The sequence below is a fragment of the Protomyctophum parallelum genome (assembly GCF_964188405.1).
Source record: "Protomyctophum parallelum genome assembly, chromosome: 6".
Classification (NCBI taxonomy): Eukaryota; Metazoa; Chordata; class Actinopteri; order Myctophiformes; family Myctophidae; genus Protomyctophum; species Protomyctophum parallelum.
The window spans coordinates 26,852,811-26,859,335 of NC_139701.1; positions in this window are offsets into that span (position 1 = coordinate 26,852,811).

Consider the following 6,525-nt stretch of genomic DNA (forward strand, 5'->3'; position numbering starts at 1 on the left):
CAGCCAGGGCTAAACTAAACTTGCAGACAGTAACACAAAACAATGTTCAGCTGCTACAGCAACTTATAATAAACATATCTTACCTTTCTTTGGGGGAAATGGTCCAAGTTTATATAGTTTCTTCCAGGAGCAAGAAAATACAAGCAGCAGGCCAGCAGCTAGAAGTTCCAACACCTGCACCGTGTTGAACTGATTGGGGCAGTGATTAACATCTATATACAACCAATGAGTAAAATCTACCCATTTTCTACATCTATCGTTTTTTAGTGACACATATAATTAAATTCTAGTCAGTTATGGAGAGCTGATTTTATTCAGACAACATTGTGTAAATGCAATTCATAAATAACTAAAATTGGTATGAAAACAGCTTCTCCCATATGAATAAAACTTACATAATTCCTGCATAATTGCAATGACTCAACAATACAATTAAATTCTACTCAGTGATTCCTACCTGATTTTATGCAAAGAAAGTTGAGTAAAATACAGTGCATTATATTGTTTAATTCAGCTCAATTTCATTGAAAACGGCACACAGTCCTTTTTATAAGCAATACGAATACATATTTATTAATTACATATTACTTCAGCCCAGTCTCAGTTTTTACAGTGTATATATCGAAGCACAAGCCAATGTCAAAGGCTCGTCGGCCCAGAGTAGACATGGACGTGTTGCTCCTTGACAAACACTTGAGCTTGAGAGGCAGAATGAGAGGCCTCTCCATCCTCACTCTTCACCCGCGAACACTCATTTCCAGATGGGGGACGACAAGTTAACACCATAATGAATATTTCAAGGGTTACCATGCACAGCCAAGGGCCCCAATAGGTCAATCTATACGCTAAAAAGGGGCGTGACCTAAAATAAATTGAAATAGTACCTTGAAATCGTTCAAGGATTTTTGATATGCTTTAGGGTCATCCAAATAACATACTAAAATGTGTTGTATTGAAAAATGGTGGATCATAAATTCAGTGGTTGAAAGTTGGGGTAGCCTATATTTACAATTGAAAACCTAATGGCAAAAACTTCAAATCGTATATGCTTTAAGCAGCGCTGTCATGTGTCAAACTAGGGGTTATTCATCATGATTCTGAATCCATTCCAAGCATTAGTTTTGCACACAAAAAAACACTCCTTGGGCTAAATTCGGCCATGCACTTGCCAAAATGTGATGACCTCATCACATTAATGACGTATGGGTATAGCCGAAGGAGTGTTTTTCGTGTATTCTTGACACGTCACATGCTAGGCCTACTTGAAGCATAATTTAAAATAATAATAATTGTGTGTCTTATATAGGTTTTTATGGTAGGCCTACCCCAAATTTCAACGCCTGAATTTTATACACAATCTTTCAACAATTTAATGTTATTTGGATGACCATAAGGATCATAAAACACATATTGCAACTTCTCTTGGAAGTTGGGTCAAACCTTATATTGACTATAGCCTACAAAGTGTCATCTCGCTCTCACACACTCATATATATATATATATAATTATATATATATATATATAATATATATACATAGTTACACACACACACACACACACACACACACACACACACACACACACACACACACACACACACACACACACACACACACACACACACACACACACACACACACACACACACACACACACACACACACACACACACCAATTAAAATGCTGTTTCCAGCTCTGTCCGTCCACATCTGCCCCCTTTTACAAACGAATGGCGCAGATGCAGAAAATAAGGAAGCTCATGAAAAGGTGCTCATTGAGATCACAGATGGAGTGTGGGTTTTTGCCTAGAAATTTGAGAAACACCATTGTCCCCAATCAAAACTCAATGCGTTTGCCTACAATACTGCAGCCTTTGAGCTCGGCCGCTTCAATTGGCCTTGTTTTTTAAACTTGAAGTGTTGAGCACAAAGAGCGGCCTCCTAGATGTCAGTACCGCCTCTCTCTGGGTGCTGCTGGACGGAGCAAGAAAAAGAAAAAGAACACAATTATGAACCAATAATTACTCTCCTTCACGTCGCACGCCACTGCGCCCATTCACGTCCCCGTTTGGTCCCATTTAATTCTTTATTCCGTGCCTTGATAATCCCACAGGTTTTGTGGACTTTTCTATAGGGCTAAAAAAAAATCAAGAGCGAGAGAAAGAGAGAGAGACGAAGTGATAGACATCATGATAACTAATGGGTTCTGAAGACTCCCTGTCCTGGTACACGAATTCATTGAAATAGTCTATTTAAAATGAATTAAAACTAAAGAAATGAAAATAGCCAATAGTAGGCCCATAACATTTATGTGTTATGCATTTAATAAATGCATTCAATAAAGGGGGGGGGGGGGGCGACTACTCACTCAGACTTATAGTTACAGGGGGTGCCACACATGTGTGATCTCTCAACGCTCAGCTAAGTGCAAGTTTATAGCTTATCGAGCTTCATGGAATTCAAAATAAGATAACAAAATAACAAAATAAGAAATATATGCCACAGTAGCCTATATTGTGTGCAACACAAGTTCACACAGCTGTATGTATATGTAATGGGGTGGAAAATAACAAAAACTTAACAATAAACGACAATTTAAACAGTTTCAGAGGCTATAATGGGTCACTATATCTGCCAAAGTTTAATCAAGTGACACATGCCAAGAATGCAATCTAAATAAATCGATTATTATTATTAATGACCAATAATAGCCTATAATAATATAGGCATATAGCTACCTCGCCTATATTGTTTGGCTCCCGATGTCATCGTAAATGCACCGGTGCTGAGTGTAGAATGAGGTTAGTGCAGGGCGATAAAAACGAAACCATCTTAATTATGTCTGTCGGTGTCAAGTCAACACAGAGGTAGTCTAATCTAAGAAATAGGCTAATTGAATTCACCATAGATAGGCCTATTTATAACATACGTAATGAATAAGTGAATTTGAAAACACCATTATGGGCAATATACTGCCGTTAGTGCAGTAGTAACAGTAGCCATATATAGGCTATTGCAATGGATATTGAATAATGTATTGTCGCGTAAGCGAAATGCATATAGGCTATAGGCTACAACAATGATGATACAGAAAAACTAAAAATCACATGTGAAGTAAGGGCCACAGCGAGGGCAGTATTTATATCAGCCAGATGACGTCTTATATAGGCTATACTGCATTTAAGGTCCATAGACTTGGCTGGTAAAAAAAAATACATCATAGGCTACTAAACAAACATTAAAGTCCATATCTCGGCTGGCAAAACATTACAAAACTGCCCTAAACAAACAATAACGTCCATGGACTTGGCTGTGAACGGGGAATTTATAATTAGGCTCACAATAAACATTAAAAATCACACCTGTGTGAAGTGAGGGGCGCTAATATATTAAAGTCTAACTCATGTTGATTAGGTGATGTAAATTACACAATATGACGTAAATGTTACCTTCATTGTCAATGCGTTTACAAAACAAACATTGAACTAAAGACATTTACATTAAACCTGTGTATGGGGCTAGCGCCCTTCAAAAGTCCATAGACCATGCAGGCTGGCCTATGACGTAATTTCGGAAAGCCATGCATGCATTGGAGGGGATAAAAATAAACCGGTTTCCAAATCCAGAGAGAAAAAAATGAATATAGCAATATGCAGAATAAATGGTTGAAATTAGGCATACAGCATAAAAGTGCAACAGGCTTGTATACCGGCATATACAGAAAGGAACACTGGCAGCAAATCAGTAACAATAGCCGAGAGAGAGAGAGAGAGAGAGAGGGAGAGAGAGAGAGAGAGAGGGAGAGGGAGAGAGGGAGAGGGAGAGGGAGAGGGAGAGAGAGAGCGAGAGCGAGAGCGAGAGAGAGAGAGAGAGCGAGAGAGAGAGAGAGAGCGAGAGAGAGAGAGAGAGCGAGAGCGAGAGAGAGAGAGATGATAACCCCTTTTGTGCCCAACCAACAGTTTAAGCTGCATAGATTCTGTTTCTTTGGGCCTCGTCAATGAGCGCCAGCCCAGCGCCTCTGAGAAAGTAAACTTTCCGTGACCTTCCAGGTTGGCCTATAGTCTGGGATGCGGGGGAGATTGGCGGACTCTCAGAAAGCCGTGATGCTATATATGGGACCAGAGCTGGGTCCTCTTCATACTTCAAAAGGAAAGACGGCAGATCACTTGTGTCAGGAATTTTTGTCCCCTCACTAAGGGCTCTGCATTCTTGACCTCTGTGGAACTGGTTAAACATCATGGAGCGCTTTTCCTCTTTTGTCATCTGAGAATCAAGACAGCAACCTGATGTTACAAGTGAATCTGTGTCAGTGGAAGCCAGGATAAAGCAAATCATCTCTCTCTATCTCCCTCTCTCTCTCTCTCTCACACACACACACACACACACACACACACACACACACACACACACACACACACACACACACTTAAGGAGCTCAGTTGGGATACTCAGGGGACACACTGATTGAGACATCAACCGACATTTGGCCCTGTGCTGTGATGGCCTATAGTCAGAACAACTGATAATCACATTAGATATAGGCATTAATACCCAATGGAAAGAAAAATACATTTACCTTTGTTTTACCAGGCAGGCTACAGTAGCCTAACCTAGTCCCTGTAACATGAAACAATATAATCGAGGGAGCATTGGCCCCACAAAACTTTAATGATCTAGCGAGCCTATAGCCCACAGTCAGCTAACATTCAAGCTAGTCTCAACAAAGGCGTTTGTTTGCTCCAAGTTCATGTTGTTCGATACAGTAGGCATGTCCTTTGAGTTTAAATAAAGCAATGCATTAACCAACAGACATGCTGAGGATTGCTGCCGGCTGTTACACAATTGTCATGCTACATTTCGTCAGTCAGTCAACACCTGGTGACTTTTCCTCACTTCCAAGTTAAAAAAGAAGAAAAAAGACAAATGACAAGTCAGGTCACGTAGAGTAATATCATTATATCCGATAGGCATTTCCGACCACATCACCGTCACGAGCTGCAGCGGAACAAACGAACATGCCTCTGTGAATTAGTCAAAGGACTGCGTGATTGAAACTGTAATCTCACACTTCAGAGGAACTGCTCCCTGAGGAAGACACACACTGACAAGCAAGCAATGATGCACCTGTCTCTTCCTAAACGCACTCTGCTTCATGCACTTCAATAGGCCCACTATGCCTACCTGACTGACGGCTTGACCTCTCCCTGGCCCCGAGTCCTGTTAGCGCAGTGGTTTTCAAACATTTGTGTTAAAAAAAATACCCAAATTGAAACAGCTAGGCCTATTTGGACGCAGAACTGCATCTGAAAAGATATAGCACCAGCCTCCAGGAACCCCCTAAGAGGGCTTTAAACTAAGAAGGCTTTAAACTAAATGAGCCCCCCCCCCACACACACACAAAAAAATTTGTTCTCCAAAATGCATAAGTAGATATAATAACAAAGTAAAATAGGGCTTTGTGTTTAAACCGTTTTAGTCATGTAACCTTTTCCATTTATTTAAAATGCATTTTATTAAAATTAAATAGCCTATTCTGTTGCAGCCCAACAGATATAGGTGGGTCATATTATAGACATCTCCGTAACGCTTTTTTTTTTTTTTTGTTAAATCAAATAAGTGATTAAAATGAATGACAAGAGTTTTCCTGTTTATCATAGTTTCTCCCCGTCTCCAGTTGTCGTCTGGCCTCCAGAGGAAGTGTAACTGACTGAACACATTAGGTAGACTCATTCCTTGCGTGAGAACCTAGTCAACCACAGGAACGCTGATGAATACACACAACTGCTGCATTGGATGGACACGCTGATACAACATGACACACATGTCTGCAGAAGCATGCTATAGCTATATATATAAACGGTGGCACAATATTAAACAATACACACTGCGAGGCATGACATAATTATCAGTTTCACAGGCAAGGATTTAGCCTAAAGCCTGCTGAATCCCCCTTAGAAGATGGTCTAGCTCAAATCGTTTTTCTTTTATAGACAACACATGAATTAAAATAGCCCCATCCTCAATGGTTTTCTTATAATCCCATTTAATTAAAAAAAAAGATTATCAGTACTCTGGCACTAAGTAAGGTTAAAATTATTCCCTGAGTCTAAACTTTTCAAATATACGGAGAATTTAAATATCAAGCCCATTAGCCATTTATATTTGCAGGTTAACCAGGTTTCAAACACAACACTGTTCTTGCAACCTGGTGCACAGTAAAAAAACAATCCTGATTATATATATAATAGCCTATATTAAAAACAAACATTAGTGACTCAAATGTTATAGTATTGTAAGTATTGCACACGAAACCATCTGCAAAACGGGTGATGAGAAATAAAACGGATTAAAACATTTGCTCAAACTCCCATCACCACTCAAAATAAGTATAAATGTTTACATAACAGGCTTCCCACTTTAACTTGGCAAGATTGTTTTCAGAAAATTCACTTGGAAGTTATTCTGAAGAAAACAATCGTAACAGCAAAGAACTATACACCCACGCCTGTTAGCTATTCCTCAGCC